Below are 18,328 nucleotides of genomic sequence, written 5' to 3'. Positions count from 1 at the left end.
GACATTCAACCAAAAGTCATCAAAAAGCATAGGGAAGGACACTTCATATTCACCAAAGGAAAAATCCACCAAGAATAATTCGAAATCATAAATATATATGCTCCAAATACAAGGGCACCTGCATACATAAAAGAAACCTTACTAAAGTTCAAAGAACATATGGCACCGCAAATAATAAGAGTACAAGATTTCAACACCACATTCTCACCACTGGACAGATCACAGAAAGAGAAATTAAACAGAGACATAGACAGACTACCAGAAGGTATAAACCCAACGGACTTAACAGATATTTAGAGAACAATCTATCCAAAACAAAGAATATACATTCTTCTCACCACCTCATGGCACTTTCTCCAACATTGATCATATAATCAATCAAAAAGCAGTCCTCAAATGATACAGAAAGATAGAAATAGTTACATGCACTCTATCAGACAACCATGGGCTATCGCTGTTCTTCAATAAAAATTAGGAAGGAACACTTACACATACATGGAAGTTGAGCAATGCTCTACTGAATGATAACTTGGTCAAGGAAATTTTAAAGGAAGAAATTAAAGACTTCTTAGATTGTAATGAAAATGAAGGTACAGTATACCCAAACTCTTGGAACACAAAGAAAGCTGTGCAAAACGAAAACTCATAGCTCTGAGTGCCTGCAGAAAGAAACAAAAGAGAGCATACATCAGCAGCTTGACAAGACACCTAAAACCTCTAGAACAAAAAGAAGCAGATATATGCAGGAGTAGTAGAAAGCAGGAAATAATCAAACACAGGGCTGAAATCAACCAAGTAGAAAAAAAGAGACTGTACAAAGAATCAACAGAACCAATAACTGGCTCTCTGAGAAAATCAACAGGATACATTAACCCATAACCAGACTAGCCAGAGGATACAGAGAGTGTGTCCAAATTAAGAAAATCAAATATTAAAAAGGGAGACAAAACAGCAGAATCAGAGTAAATTTTAAAAAAAATATTATTGTACTACAAAAGTCTATGTTCAGTAAAACTTGAAAATCTGGAAAACAAGGAAAATTTTCTGGACAAATACAATGTACCAATGGTAAATCAGGAAAAGATAAACCATTTAAACAACCCAAAACTCACAAAGGAAAACAAGAAATCATCAAAACTCTCCAAACCAAAAAGAGTCCAGTATCAGAAGGTTGTAGTGCAGAAATCCATCCAAAATTAACTGAAAATTTCATAACAATACTGTCCAAACTATTCCGTAAAATTGTAACAGATGGAGTACTACCAAATTGCTTTCATGAAGGCACAATTACTCTTATAACTAAAACACAGAAAGACCTAACAAAGAAAGAGAACTTCAGACCAATTTCTTTTATCGATATGGACGCAAAAATACTCAAAGAAATTCTTTCAAACCTAGTCCTACAACACATTAAACAATAATCCACTATGATTAAGTAGAATTCATCCCATGCTTGCAGGGATGCTTTACTATACAGAAAACCAACAACCTAATCCACTGCATAAAAAAACAAAAAGATGAAAACCACATGATCCTTTCATTAGATGCTGAGAAAGATTTTGACAAAATTCAACATCCCTTGATGATAAAAGTCCTGGAAAGGACAGGAATTTATGTCCCATACCTAAACATATACAGCAAATCCGTAACTAATATTAAACTAAGTGGAGACAAACTTGAAGCAATCACACTGAAATCAGGAACTAGACTAGACTGCCCACTCTCTCACAACTTATTCAATATAGTTCTAGACATCTTAGCCACAGCAAGCAGATACTGAAGGAGGTCAAAGGGAAATAGATCGGAAAGGAAGAAGTCAGAATAACACTTTTTGTAGTTGATATGATACTATACTTAGTGACCTTAAAAGTACCACCAGAGAATTAATAAGCCTGATAAAAAATTTCAGCAAAGTGGATGGGTATAAAAAAAACAAACAAACAAACAAAAAAAAAACTCTGCAAAAAAGCTAAACAACTGGAGAAAGAAACTAGGGATATGACACCCTTCATAATAGCCCCAAATAATATAAAATATCTCAGGTGACTTGATCCAAGTTAGTAAAAGATGTGTATGAGCAGAACCTCAAGTCTCTGAAGAAACTGAAGGAGATTTCAGAAGATGGAAAGATCTCCCATGCTCATGGACTGGCAAGATTAATACAGTAAAAATGGCCATTATACCAAAAGCGATCTACAGATTCTTTCCAATCCCCATCAAAATTCCAATCCAATTCTTCATGGAGTTAGACTGATCAATTTATAAATTCATCTGGAATAACAAAAAATACAGAATAGCTAACACTGTCCTCAACAATAAAAGACTTCCTTGGGAATCACTATCCCTGAACTCAAGCAGTATTACAGAGTAACAGTGATAAAGACTGTATGGCATTGAGACAGAGCCAGGCAGATAGACCAGATGAATAGAACTTGAGACCCAGAAATGAACCCATACACCCATGGTCACTTAATTTTTGAGAAAGGAGCCAAAACCATCCAATGGAAAAAAAAGATTGCATTTTCAGCAAATGGTGCTAGTCCAGCTGGGAGTCAGTATGTAGAACGCAAATTGATCCACACTTACTGCCCTGTAGAAAGCTTAAGTCCAATTGGATCAAGGACCACCCCATCAAACCAGATACACTCAAACTAACAGAAGAAAAAGTGGGGAAGCATCTCGAACACATGGGCACTCGAGAAAATTTCCTTAACAAAACACCAAAGGCTCATGCTCTAAGATCAAGAATAGACAAATGTGATCTCATAAAACTACAATGCTTCTGTGCGGAAGAGGACACTGTTGTTAGGACAAAATGGAAACCAACTGATTGGAAAAAGACCTTTACCAATCGTACAACAGAGAGAGGGCTAATATCCAAAATATACAAAGAAATCATGAAGTTAGACTAAAGGGAGTCAAAAAACCCTATTGAAAAATGCGATTCAGAGCAAAACAAAGAAATCACAGCTGAAGAATTTAGAATGGCAGTGAAACAGTTAAAGAAATCTTCACCATCTTTAGTCAAAAGGGAAATGCATATCAAAACAACCCTGAGAATCCACCTTATACCAGTCAGAATTGCTAAGATGAAAACCCAGGTGATATAAGATGCTGGTGAGGAAATAGAGAAAGAGGAACACCCATCCATTGTTGGTGGGATTGCAGACTGGTACAACCATTCTGCAAATTAATCTGGAGGTTCCTTAGAAAATTGGACATTGAACTATCTGAGGACTCAGCTATACCTCTCTTGGGCATATACCCAAAAGGTGTCCCAACATATAACGAAGACACGTGCTCCACTATGTTCATAGCAGCCTTATTTATAATAGACCGAGGCAAGAAAGAACCCAGATTCCTTCAACAAAGTAATGGATACAGAAAATGTGGTACATCTACACAATGGAATATTATTCAGCTATCAAAAACAATGACTCTTCTAAATTTATAGGCAAATGCATGGAACTGGAAAATACCATCCTGAGTGAGGTAACCCAATCACATAAAAACACACATGGTATGCACTCATTGGTAAGTGCTATTAGCCGAAATGGTCGAATTACCCTAGACGCACAGAACACATGAATGTCAAGAAGGATGACCAAAATGTGAATGCTTCACTCTTTCTTTAAAAATGAGACAAGAATACCCTTGTCAGGGAATAGGGTGGCACATTATAGAACAGAGGCAAAAGGAACATCCTCTCAGAGCCTGCCTCAAATGGGGCCCACACATATACAACCACCAAACGAGATAAGATGGATGAAGCAGGACAGAAGTGAGGCTCACAGAAACCAGATGTAGATCTCTACTGAGAGACAAATCCAGAATATGGGAAACACTTAGGCAAATGCCAGCAGCAAACCACTGAACTGAGAAAGGGATCCCAGGTGAAGGAATCAGAGAAAGGCCTGAAAGAGCTGAAGGGGCTTGAGACCCCATATAAACAAAAGTGCCATCCAAGCAGAACTTCCAGAAACTAAGTTAGTACCCAAAAACTATACATGAACTGACCCTGGACTACAAATTCATACGTATCAATCACTGCCTATTAGGGGCACCAGTGGAAGGGGAAGTCTTTGGTCCTCCCAAGACTGAACACCCCGTGAATGTCATTTTTGGGAGAAAGGCAGTAATATGGGGAAGGATCGGGAGAGGAACACCCCTATAGAAGAGGAGGGGGAGGGACTAGAAAAATGTTAACGGGGAAACCTGGAAAGGGAATAACATTTGAAATGTCCCAAGTAAATAATTCCCAAGTTAATAATGATTGAAAAAAAAAAACACTCCTTCTGGAAGAGGAGAATGTATGATTTTCCGTTCAGGATGTGTGGTTGGAATTTTGGACACCTTGACAAATGTGGAAAAAACCTATAGAACATTGGAAACATTTAGTTATTTCCGGAAAGTCTTGGGTGGGTAGGAACATCTTGGGGAAAAATGGGAGATCCAAGTTCTCCATGTCTAGATAGGGAAGGATGTTGGGAACCTGTAATGTGTGGGGAAATTACCTGTGCCAGTTTGTCAGTAGAAGAGTCAGCAGATGGTGGCCCAGGCACGGTGTGATCTTCTTTGAGACTTTCACTGCTCTCTCCACTACTGTGTTTTGTAGATGTTGTAGGCACTCTGGCTACCAACTCGTCATAGTCCACATGTTCTTCAAACCCAGTAAACAATCTGCCTTTTTTTTTTTTTTCATCTTCCCAAGAATGGGCACTAAAGATGAGGCCACTCTTTTTCTAGTAGCAGGATGTAAAGCAGATGTTCTGGTATCCCTGGCCAGTGGGTTACTCAGTGATGTGCTAACCTTGGTCAGTGGATTACTCATGCCCTCAGAAACCCTCAAAGGAAGTGGAACTGTCCATTTCTTGTACTCCGTCAGTTCCCTTCTGGGGTTTAGGGCCCTCTTATTGACTGAAGCCTTTATATGATCTTTGAGTTTCTGTAGCTTTTCTGTAACACGAGCATCAGGTTTTTTTAATCTCTGGTCTTCATAAGGTTTTGTGCATCTGAACTTGTGCCGAGTCCTTCTAAGATGTCCCGGAGGTGCAAAGTCCCTCGGGTTTCTGCTGTTCAAGTGTTTCCCCAGTTGGGATAGGATGTTGCAATCTGGTTGGTGGACACTGAAGGGGGTCCAGGCGGCGGTGGCTGGGAACCCTTCAAGTGCTTCCACCATTGGAGTCCTATGTTATAATCATCTTGGAGGGCACTGAAGGGGTTCACAGGCTGTGGAGGCTGGGATATAGGCGGTGCATGGTCTGAGGGTAAAGTCCGGTATGAGGCTCGCTGGTCCCTCTCCACACGTTTGCCCATTGAGTCATTAAGGAAATTGAACAAGAAATGTCAAATGGCCTACTACCCCGTGAAGGGGCAGTGAATGTGCTTTCCAATGGTGAGTCGTGGAGAACATCAGTTAAGCTGTACTCTTTGAGTATGGCTCTCTCTCCCAAGAACCATGGACACTTCCTGAACTGGAAGCAGGCCGAACTCGAATGTACATTGATCTCGAGAAACAAGCAAAGCTCGAGAGGGACTGTTCTCGAGACTGCACCGGCCGTCAGGAGCTGCCTCACTTAACAGTTCTGCTTATAGTAGCGGGGCGATCATCCAAGCTTTCTGAATAAGGGGGAACCCTGTCGACTATCTTCCTTTGAGTTCACCACAGGAGGGATACGGATCACCTCATTATTCTACAGCTGCCCTGGCAAGGGGACAAGCCTGCGCATGTGGGATAAACTGATTATTACAAGACAGGACTGGATGTGGGCACCATCTTTATTTTACCGAGCCGCTCCCTACCCTGAAGGGTGGTTGAATTTTGTCAAATGCTTTCTCAGCATCTAATGAAATGACCATGTGTCCTTATCTTTGAGTTTGTTTACATGTTAGATAACATTGATGGTTTTCTGTATATTAAAACATCCCTGCATTCCTGATCAAGATGGATGATTGTTTTTTAGATTCGGTTCGCAAGAATTATATTGAGTATTTTTGCGTCAATATTCATAAAGGAAATTGGTCTGAAGTTATCTTTGTTGGGTCTTTGTGTGGTTTAGGTATAAGAGTAATTGTGGCTTCATAGAAGCAATTTGGTAGCGCTCCGTTACAATTGTGTGGACTAGTTTGCACAGTATTTGTATGAAGTCTTCTATGAATGTTTAATAAAATTCTGCCCGGAATCCTTCTGGAACTGGGTTTTTTTTTTTTTTTTTTGTTTTGTTTTTTTTGTTTTTTTTTTTTTTTGCTTGGGAGACCTTTAATAACTGCTTCTATTTCTTTAGGATTCATGGGGCGTTGAGATACTTTATTTGATCCTGATTTAACGTTGCTATCTGGTATCTGTCTAGAAAATTGTCCATTTCCTCCATATTTTTCAGTTTTCTTGTATATAGACTTTTATAGTGGAATCTCCTGATTTTGGGAATTTCTTCAGATTCTTTGTTCTGGATCCATTTCATTTCTGATTTAGTCAATTTGGATACATTCTCTGTGACCACGGGTTAGTCTGTCTAAGGGTTTATATATCTCAAAGAAACAGCTTCTGGTGTTGTTGATTCTTTTAAAGTCCTTTTTGTTTCTACTTGGTTCATTTCAGCTCTGAGTTTGATTATTTCCTGCCTTCTACACATCTTGGGTTTACTTTTTTCTTTTTGTTCTAGAGCTTTTAGGTGTGTAGTCAACCTGCTGATATAGGCTCTCTCCTATTTCTTCTCCCAAGCATTCAGAGCTATAAGTTTTCCTCTTAGCACTGCTTTCATTGTGTTACTTATGTTTGGGACTGTTGTATCTTCATTTTCATTAAGTTCTAAGAAGTCTTTATATTCTTTCTTTATTTCTTCCTTGACCAAGTTGTCATAAAGTAGAGCATTGTTCAATTTCCACATATACGTGAGTTTTCTGACAATATTGTTATTGTTGAAGACCAGTTTTTGTGTGTGGTGATCTGATAGAATACATGTGATTATTTCTGTCTTCCTGCATATGTTGAGGCCTGTTTAGTGACTGATTATATGGTAAATTTTGGAGAAGGTTCAATGAGGTTCTGAAAATAATGTATATCCTTTTATTTTTAGGATGGAATGTTCTATAAATATCTGATAAATAAATTTGGTTCATAACTTCTGTTAATTTCTCTACATCTCTGTCCAATTTGTGTTTTCATGATCTCTCCAGTTATAAGAGTGGAGTGTTGAAATCTCCTACTGTTATCTATCATGAGAAGTCCAATGTATGCTTTGTACTTCAGTAAGGTTTCTTTTATGAATGCAGGTCACCTTTCATTTGGAGTATAGATACATACGGTTGAGAGTTCATCTTGGTGGATTTTTCCTTTGATGGCTATGATGTCATAATCCTCCTTTTCCTCCTTAGAAAGCCATGTCCTTCCTTATCTTTTTCTTAAAGACTTTTAGTTGAAAGTCAATTTTAATTGATATTATAATCTAACTTCAGTTTGCTTATTCAGGCAATTTTCTTGAAATTTGTTTTCCAGTCATGTACTCTGAGGTAGTATCCGTCTTTGTCTCTGAGGTGTGTTTCCTGTCTACAGCAAAATGCTCGCTACTCTTTATGTATCCATTCTGTGAGTCTGTGTCTTTTCATTGGCGAATTGAGTTCATTGATGTTGAGAGATAGTTATTTTCCTAGTCAGAGGTAGAATTATGTTTCTTTGTCTCTCTTTTCATTTCATTGCAAGGAAATTATATTCTTGTTTTTGGTATGATGTATTTTCTCTCCTTGTGTTGGAGTTTTCCATGTATTTTCTTTTGTAGGCCTAGATTTGCTGAAAGAGATTTCATAAATTTGGTTTTGTCATGGAATATCTAGGTTTCTCTGTCTATGATCCTTGAAAGTTTTACTGGATACAGTAACCTGGTCTGGCAATTGTGCTCTCTTAGGGTCTATTTGAAATCCGTCCAGCATATTCTCACTTTCATTGTCACTAGTGAGAAGTCTGGTGTAATTCTTATAGGTCTGACTATATATTTCACTTGGACCTATTTCCCTTACTGCTTTTAATATTCTTTCTTTGCTTTGCACATTTGGAGTTTTGACTATTATGTGATATGAGTAATTTCTCTTCTGCTCCAATATAATTGGAGTTCTGTGGGCTTCTTGTTTGTTTATGGGCATCACTTGCTTTAGGTTAGGGAACTTTTCTTTTTTAATTTGGTTGAATATATTTACTGGCCCTTCAAGTTGGGAGTCTTCTCTTTCTTCTATACCTATTAACCTCAGGTTTGAACTTTCATTTTATCCTAGATATCCTGTATGTTTTCGGCCAGGAACATTTGTTTTCCATTATCTTCATCAGTTGTGTGGATGATTTCTATGGAATCACCTGTCCATGAAATTCTCTTTTCTAAATCTTGCATTCTTCTGGTGATTCTTGTATCTACGGTCCTTTGTCTCCTCCTTTGTTTTCCTATCTCCATCTTTGTCAACTTTTTACTTTCTCTATTATTTCTATATCTATTTTCAAGTCATCTTCCTGTTTGGTGATGTTTCCTGTAATTCTTTCATGGATTTTTTTTTTCCTCTTGAAGGGCTTCTACTTGTTCACTTGTGTTCTCCTGCATTTTTCTAAGGGGATTCTTTAGGTTCCCCTCAAAGTCCTCCATCATTGTCAACAAATGTGACTGTAAATCTAAGTCTTGCTTTTCTGGTGTGTTTAAATATCCAGTATTTTCTTAGGTGGGATAACTGGGCTCTGCTGATGCCAAGTAGTATTGGTTTTTGTTAGTTAGGTTTCTTCGCCTGCCCCTAGTTATTGGGTTGTCTTTGGTGTTCACTTGCCTTACTGCTTCTGTGAGTGACTTGACCCTGCTGTAGCCCTCTGTGTCAGCACTGTGGTAGAACTCTTTTCTTGTTTTCTTTCAGCCTTTCCTGCGAACAGGTGTTCTGTTCCCATATGTGTAGGCACTCCTGGAGACCTTCTTCCAGCTCTAGGAACAGGCAGGAATCAAATGATCATGACCCTGACTGTTCCTGTATGTACTTACCCTCCATGGGCAAAGTTGGCACTGTGCAAAACCCTCTTGGGTCTTTATGGTGGGAAGCTGGGTATTCTCCTCTGACATCTCAGGATTATCCACACTCCTGAGGGTCCAGCTCTCTCCACTAAGGGATTTGCGTACAGGGAACTGTTTGGCCATTCAGTGCAGGCCTTGGTACAGACCCGAATCGTGGGTACCGGTGGCTGACTGTTCCTGTATCCCAGTGTCCAGAAGTACTGTTCAATTTCTCCTTGCATCAGGGATGTGGGCTGAGGTTTGTTTTAATTTAATATTGAGAAATGTTTACAGTACATCAAAATAGGTGTGAAATGCATCACAATAGAATCCTCTGCATTCCAGCAATTTTTATACAAGACCAGAGTTTACTGAGAGGTCTGTACAACAGACCTCCTGCTTTATAATTGTCAGAGCTTTAAGTCTGTCTTGTTCTCTACACTTAGATTTTTATAACTTTTGCATGAATGGGTGCAGATCTAATCTAATAGATGTAATAAGCTAGTATACCTGACTAAGTCTCCAGCCCCCATGAGGGACTATGTATTGTTTTGCTTTTTTGTTGTTGTTGTTTGGAGAACTGTGTTTTTCAGTATCCCCAATAGAAAATTAATCTAGTGATGAATTAGTGAATAGAAACGAAAATTATGAATGATTATGAGGAATTCCCCAAAACAGAGTGAACACAAAGGTAAATCTGAAATGTGTGTGGGTAGACATGCACACATGCTCATGACCCATGTAGCTGACAAGCATTCAACACCAGACCAACTTGAGTGATTTGGGAAATTAACTTATTTCACACACAAGCAAACTCACTGGGAATACATTGTTTTCTCAGTCGCGTCTTTAAGTGACCAAATGGTGAAACAGTATGTAAACAAATACTGTTACCCTGCTTTGTTGTTTATACTAACATTTTAATTCATGTACAATCTTCATGTGCTCTTTCTCTATTGTGTTTCTCTGTGTCTGTGTTTCTGCATGAATATATAGGAACACATGTGTATGTGGCATACATGTGAGTGTTTGTGCATGTGTGTGTGTGTATATGTGTGTGCGTGCGTGTGTGTGTTTTATGGAATTTGTAAACATAGGTAACATGTGTATTTATAATTTGGAAATATTGAAACTCACATTTGATTTGTTGATCAACCATGCGACTGATCTACTCACATATCTCTGAAATTCCATTATATCAAGTGAATAGAGAGAGAACTTAATAGGCTTGTGGTATCTCCAATTCTACCCTTGTCAGGAAAAAAATATTTTTTGGCAACAAAACCCAAACTTCAACAAACACATATACACCCTACAAAACAGGAAAGGTTATGTCATTTAAAGGGAAAAGATATCAGACTGGGAGAAAAATGAGTAAGCCACATCTCCAATACTTGAGAGACATGAGATTGAACTTCAGAAGATATAACGGGAAGGGACAGGCAGAATCCCTAAGAAGCCAAAATAAGCTAAACACTGGAGCTTCTCATTACATGACAGCTCATGGGTTGGTAAGGATGGTAGACCATACTCAGTCTCCATATAAGACTACAATTTGAACAAGGTGAAAAGCCTACAAAGTGCTAACAGCTACTTTACAAGTTACAGTGTGAAAAACAGAATGTAACTGTAGAAAGAAGAGAAGGATGATATCGGAAAACAGACCAGGCTGTGCTGGAATTGAACAGCTTTCCATGTAAGTAACCAAGCAACACAGCAGCTGCCCTATGCAAAAGTGAGCAAAGAGGAATGAACAGTATAGATACTATGAGTATATAAATACAGGCAATTTGGTAGATTTTTAAGATGTTGAGATGAAAGAATAGGAAGAAATTTCTATCAAGCTCGGCACAATGTCTTGCTCTTAGAATACTCACATTTAAGAGACTGAGGGAGAGGAATAAGGAATTTCAGGTTACCCTGGAATACATATCAAGACAACACCTCTTTTTTTCTCTTTTTTTAAATTCAAATCACTAGTGTGATTGATAGAATATCATGAACAATTTTAAGAAAACAGAAATGTAATGTCTATGCAGTGATACTCTCACTAAGAAAACATGTTCTATAAAGAGACAGGTATTATTAAGTTACAGATAACAGCTGCATTATTGAAGGATGTAGCATGAAGGGTTATGATCCTGTTTGGTTGATCCTTCTTCTCTTTCATGGCTCAGCATCTCTGACCATGTCATTATTGTGCAGACATCTAGATGTTCCCTGGCTTTAAATTTATGTATGTAAACCAGTAATCATTTATATATCCAATGATTTTTTGATTTTACTTTATCTTCAAAAACGATGAGTCTTTAGGAAATGATACCTTTATTGTGTGGGTTTGAATATACATAATTGCAATCAGAGAATAATCTGGGCTCCACACACACACACACACACACACACACACACACACACACAGGATGGTTGGAGATACTATACCTGTGGCATCAGGAAAGCATAGAGATGAGTGTTTTGATCAGGTTTTCTGTATAATATTGTTGACAGGTTAATGATAAGACTGGGTAAAAAATTGAAATACAGTCAAGGTTTTTTTTCCTTCCTTTGATTGATAGCTTGTACAGCATGTGAAACTGAACTTAAACGCAAGGTAAATCTTGAGCCTGAGCTTCATTAGTGGCAGGACTCCATGTTTCCACCTTCTCTTGTAAATATATGGACACTTGGCTCAATGCTTAGCACACTTTAAAAAAATCCCCTGGTGTTAAGAGAGAAAGTATTAGATATGGAATTATGTGAGAAAAAATCTTTTCTAAGCTTTGATTTTTGTTACTGCAGAAGAAGACTTTGACTCTGATGTAAATGAGGCTCTAAAATACTAAAAAAATAATATCTCTCATCTGCAAGAATCCTACTGATTTCTTACTGCTCTGTGTTTCCGGAGATGAGTGTCAATTGTGTCAATTGCTCTTTGTGGCAGGAAAAGGTATTGTCTTTCAAATGCTTTGCAAATGCCAAGTTCTCTGAGGTCCCTGGAGAATGTTTCCTCCTGTTCACCCTTATCCTGCTCTCATTGTCTTTGCTATCTGCACCAGTCCATCTCAACGCACCCCATGCACTTCTTTCTGCTCAACTTATGTAACCTGGAAATTGGCTACATGGGCTCTGTCATACCCACGATATGGAGAGACTTGTCAATGTGATCTGAGGGCTCTCTTAGGAGGGATGTACCACACAGATGTTTTTCTCCACACTTTTTAGTATAACTGAGTGTTGTCTATTGGCAGTCATGGCCTTTGGCTATGGTATTGGCAAGATTAACTATGCAATTCAAATGAGTCATGGGGTATGTGTCCATTTATCAATTATTTCATGGGAAATAGGTTCCATTGTAGGGTTTGGACAAAATTACTTGAGGCCCAAATATAACCACACATCAAGAGTTGATAAACTCTTGGTCTATACAGCAGTGACATCCATGCTGAACCTCATCATCTATAGCATAAGGAACCAAGAAATCAAGGAAGCACTAGGAAGAAATCTGGGTTTGAAGAAAATTGTGATAATAATTATGTGCCTAGTCTGTGAAAGAAAGAAAACAAAACACTGTGATCTTTCTGGCTGTTTTGAAAGAAACTTTAAGAAACATAACTTTGTTTTAGAGTGTTCTCTATATTCACCACCATTCTTAATTGTAAAAATATTAATGTTTGCTTGCTATTAAATAACTTTAGTAGATTAGTCCAGTACTTAAAGATTTTGATATGGGCAGAGTTTAAACCACATGCTAATGTCTCAGGGGCTTGAAAGTCCTCTGTATCCTTTCTTACATATTTGGAAATCTTCCAAGAAAATACTTCAGCACATTATGTTTCAATTCCAAACTCTTCAGTGCATGTAAATTCAGTGCATTCGACTGGAACTGCTAAGTAGTTCTCAGATCAGTAAATTGTTAGTCTCTGCTTTTTGTACTATTAGGTGAGTCCACATGTCAGATTTGGGCACGCAGGGCCTATTATTTTGGAACAGGAGTAATCTTTCCTCCCTTTTATGATTTCTAAGAGGGCAGTGGAAAAGAATTTCAGCCAGGTGATTCTCAAAATCAACATCCGTGTTTCAGATAAACACACACACACACACACACACACACACACACAAACACGCACACACTCACACACACACACACATACACATGCATTTATCTGCACATTATACAGAAAATTAAGTGGGTTTACAAGTGACAGAAGACAAATATAAATGGTCAGCTTGTGTCAGATAATTAGATTCTGGTTGTTATTCCCAAATAAAATAAAATAAAATAAAATAAAATAAAATTAGAATAGTGTATAATGAAAGAAAAATAGAATTCTTTTCAAGTGTGCAGAAAATATGGAATACTTTAAAATATAAATTACAATGACACTAAATCTAGAGTATTATTTTAGGCATGAGTCACCCATACAGAAAGACAATGATTAGATTCTCCTCAGAATCATTGTTCTCAGTCTACTTACACGCAGTAAGGACCATTAAGGCCAGAGAGTTGGAAAAAAATGACGGAGAAGCTGAAAACAAAGCCTAAAGTTTTGAAGAGACACACAGTCTTTCCATAGTCTTCAAGTACTTCTATAACTTCTATTACTTTAAAAGAAAATATAAAAGAAAAATACATTAAAATATTTTAAACTACAAAAGAAAAATAATTTAAAATAATTTCATTGCTCCTTAATTGGGTGTTATTAAGATGCCAGTCATCCACCTAATGCTGAACTGAGATAAACAAAGCAGGAAACACTTTTTGGCATCTCTGCCAAGTACATAGAATCTCGACCTAAAAGAGAAAAAACACTAGGCAAATCCAAATTCAGAGACATTCTAGCAAAGTAATTATTTCACTTCAAAGGTGTAGTCACAGAAGATAAAAATAGTAATGAATTATCACAGAATAGAATAAACAAAGATATGTAATGATTAAGGGTCAACTGGATTTCTGGATTTTATACGGGCATAGAACATGTACAGTAGTAGAACCATTGCTTTTATGATTTGCTCAAATCACTGTGGTACTTGTAATATGTTAATGTTTTTCAATTATCTGATTTTTGAGAATTACTCATTAGATGGATTATGGAATATAAAATTGAGGAATTAGATTACGATAAAAAAAGAGTACTGTTTCCTATCAATTAAATTTGATTTTCCTGTACATTTTGACTTCAGCTTTATTTTTGGTATTTATTCATTTTTTTAATTTATATCTCAAATGTTGCCCTCCTTCCTGTCTTCCCCCACAGAGTCCTTTACCTCAACCCCCATCCCTTTCTGATTTCTTCTTCTAAAATGAAAGAACAACAGTAGACATAAGGCATGATTAGTTCCTGAATAGCTGTTTTACATGTATTTGAAAATCTACAACACCGATAGTACAGACATCAGGAAATAGTTTCAAAAATGATCTTCAAAAATTAAATATTCTCAAGTTATCAGCTATAAGCTATCAGCTTGACAATACTGGAAAGATCCAAGAACATAAGTATCTTTGTCATATACATAGTTAAAAATGATCAGACAAGAAGAAAAACATATAGCAACCCTCCTAGATTCAACATAAGAGAGCCTCAACAGAGATTATGGGATAATACCTGGAAATGAACTCCTACAAAAACCAAGAACAAACTAACCACAAACTGCAATATTTATAAAAGCCAAACAAATAGGTGGAAAGTATTATTTTCAGCTCTATATGAGAATATTAATGTTTATTAATTTGTATATTAATAAAATTTTAATTTCATGACTGCAAATTTTTATTGCAAATTTTTAAATCAATAGATTTTAAGTGACTCGTGATCATTAACTTTAGTGGCTTTGATTGCATTATAGATTACTAAAGTGTTTATTTGACTGTGATTATCACTATGAATATTCACAAAAATCAAATTATGTCAATCAGGAACTGCTCTTCTGTTTTTATACTTTTTGTTCTACATATGTAAGAGTTTTACCTGCTTGTTCACGTGTGCAACTCATCCACGCCTAGTGTCCAGGAGGTTGAAGAGCGTGTGAGATTCTGTGATGCTGAAATTACAGCCACTTGTGAGCTGTCACTCGGTAGTGTATATCGGCACTGGGTTCTCTGGAAGAAGAGATAATGCTATTAATCACCGAATCATACCTTCATCTTCAGCAACGCCATTTTTTTCTTAATATAGTGCCTAAACTGTCCTGTCTTCTGCATAAACCACTATTTTCTCAATTGTGATAAGTTAATATTAAACACATAGCCACCTGCTTCTTGCCATCATATATATATATATATATATATATATATATATATATATATATACACATATGTATATGTATATATGTATATATATATATATGTATATGTATATAATATATACACACAGACACACACACAGACACATGCACAACTGCTCTTACTTTCAAGTTTACTTACTTACACACATACACAGACACATGCACAACTGCTCTTACCTTCAAGTTTACTTACTTACATACACACACACACACACACACACACACACACACACACACACACCGCTTCTTACCTTCAAGTATACTTAGGTATTTTCAAAGCTATTTGTTTACTTATTCACTTTACATACTGCACACTGCCACCCTCCCGTTCACCCCTCTCACAATCCTTCCTCTAGCCCTCTCTCCTCTGAGCAGGAGGGGACCTCACAGGTATCTCCTCTGCTCGCATATCTAGTCTCTGTGATCACATCCTCTGCTACAGAGGACAGACACAGCATTCTACATGGATAAGGGTGGTAAGGTAGATGTCATATCCAGAAAGAGGCAAAGAGCTGGGGTAAGAGATGCCCTTGAATCAATGGGTGTTTCCTTAGCTGAGACTCACAGCCTCAGTGATATCTACATGAAGAAGACATCTCCTGTAGCCAGAGATCAAACCAAATGGAATGATAGAGACACCAACTTTTGACCCAAAATTTATTCTTACCACAAGAAATAAAAAGGCAGTGCATAGAGCAGAGAGAGTGGAATGATTAACCAATGGTTAGTGCAGATTGAAAACCACCCCATGGATGAGCCCCAATCCCTGATACTATTAATGACACTCTGTTATGCTTGGAGAAAGGAGTCTAGCATGGCTTCCCTCTGAGAGGCTCCACTAAGCTGCTGACTCAGTCAGTAGCAGACATCAACTAGCCAAACTATGGGTGGAGCTTGGAACTCTGATTGAAGAACAGAATGAAAAGGATTATGGCCTCTAAGGGTATAGGCACTCCACAGGCTTTGTCTTCATGTGGGTACCGAACAACTAGAATTGGGCTTTCCCAAACAAGTTGTCTATAGATGAGACATCTGTGTCTTTAAAATTTATTTATTTATTTTCTCACTTTACATCCCATCTTCAGGGTACACCAACACCCATTGTCGGGGGAACCCATAAAAAGAAAAAAAGCTACACATTTCCTCCCTATGTCCTAAGGGCTCAGGTTCAGTACAAGTTCACTCTCTGGTTGGTGGTTCAGTGTTTGGCAAACCACAAGAGTCCCTGTGAGTTGACTTTATTGGTCTTCCTGTGGAGTCCCTCATAATATCTGGGCCTCGATTCTTCACCTGTTTTTTTAAAGACTCCCCAAGCTCCAGCTAATGTTTGGTGGTGAATCTTTACACTTCTTTCTCTCAGCTGTTGGGTGGAGTCACTTAGAGGACAGTTATGCTAGGATTCTGTATGCAAGCATGATAGAGTATCTGTAATAGTGTCAGCGATCGGTGATTGCCCACGGGGTAGATATCATTCTGTGCTAACCATTGGTTGGAAGTACCTACCATGTCTGCTCTATCTATCTTTGTCTCTGAAGGTCTTGTAGGTTGTGTTCATTTTGGACTGAAGGTTTTTTGGTTGTTGTTGTTTTTTTTTTTTTTCTTGTCACATTACTGGTAGTCATGTGTGGCAACAGAAGTGGCATTTTAAGAATCCTTATCCCCATTGCGAATGTCAACCCAATAGACACCCTGGGGATTTGCCTTTCCCAGGTCTCTGGCACTTCCTAGAGATGCACACCCCACACTTGTGATTTCCATTCCCTTTTCCCTTCATTCACTATACCTAGTTTCTCCAAACCCATTATATCCAATTCCTCCTACACATTCCCTTCTCTACCTCCCCTCCCATTCAGTTTCCTCCTTTCCTCCATCCGCCTCAATATCTATTCTGCTGAATGCATTTTAAAGTCAATATTTAGGAAAAATACTGAGTAAGTATAGGAAGAATTTCAGTAATTATGGTCGATGTTTAGGCAAGATATGAACATATTAAATTTTATAGAGGCCACAATTACTACATATATTGATATAAGAGTCACTGTCTTTATTACATTCAACTTGAAGGAAAACTATTTATATATTCTATTAAGTTATACAAGGGAATCTGTTAAAAGAGTTACATACATCACACAACTTTATTACTTTGAATGCTCTCTTTATTGCAAATATTTACGAAATGAAAAGTACAACGGTTTAAACTCATGTAAGTGTACTTTGTTGTAAAGTTAAAGTTTATATATACAGGTTGATGACTACAGTCATCTCAGATTCACAGGAGATAAATACATCAGGGAGTCATCTATTACCTTACCTGTCTTCTTTCCTTTATTCCTGATGAAGACTCATCTCATTTGCAGCCCCTCATGTGAGAGATGGATCAGAAAATGCTGAGTGTCTACAACCCAGTATACAACGATAGAAAAGATAAAAGACAACATCTCCAAATAGTATACACAATCGAAACTTTCTTGTAGATCTTGAAACAAAATGCAAAGAACAAACCGACATCTTAGGATATTACCACATATAGGAAACAGTAGCTGGAGGAAGCATTCTCAGGGTATTTTAAACATTTGCACCTAGGAATGAAACTGGCTCCGTGAACATGAAGATTTACTCTTTTGGCAAGAAAGTCAGTCTGTCTCCTGATAGTCATGTCATCTGTCCATCACTAGAGCAACGGCCAGGCTTTATGAATGTGTACAGATAAACACATACTGGTTTCCACGTTTTTCAAAGAATTACAAGAAGAACCTGAAAAAGAATACATAATTTTCCAGAGATGAAATATGGAATTTAAATTAGTCATCATACATATGTTGTTAAATTTTTCAGCCTACTATTATTTAATAATTATGACTATTCCTGCTATGAATGAAGAGATGGTTATTTAATGTCTACCAATCCTCAAAGCCTGAAACATTGTGAAAAATTGTATTATTTCTCCTAACCTTGTGTCTTTGGTCACCAACCTTTCCATTGCTCATCCAAATACTCTTTCTCAAATAGATCAGAGGACTACGTGAGGGTGTCAG

This window comes from Rattus norvegicus, chromosome Y (genome assembly GCF_021556685.1).
Source record: "Rattus norvegicus strain SHRSP/BbbUtx chromosome Y, alternate assembly SHRSP_T2T, whole genome shotgun sequence".
Taxonomy (NCBI): Eukaryota; Metazoa; Chordata; class Mammalia; order Rodentia; family Muridae; genus Rattus; species Rattus norvegicus.
The sequence above is the reverse complement of the archived record's forward strand: the minus strand, read 5'-3'. Positions refer to the sequence as shown.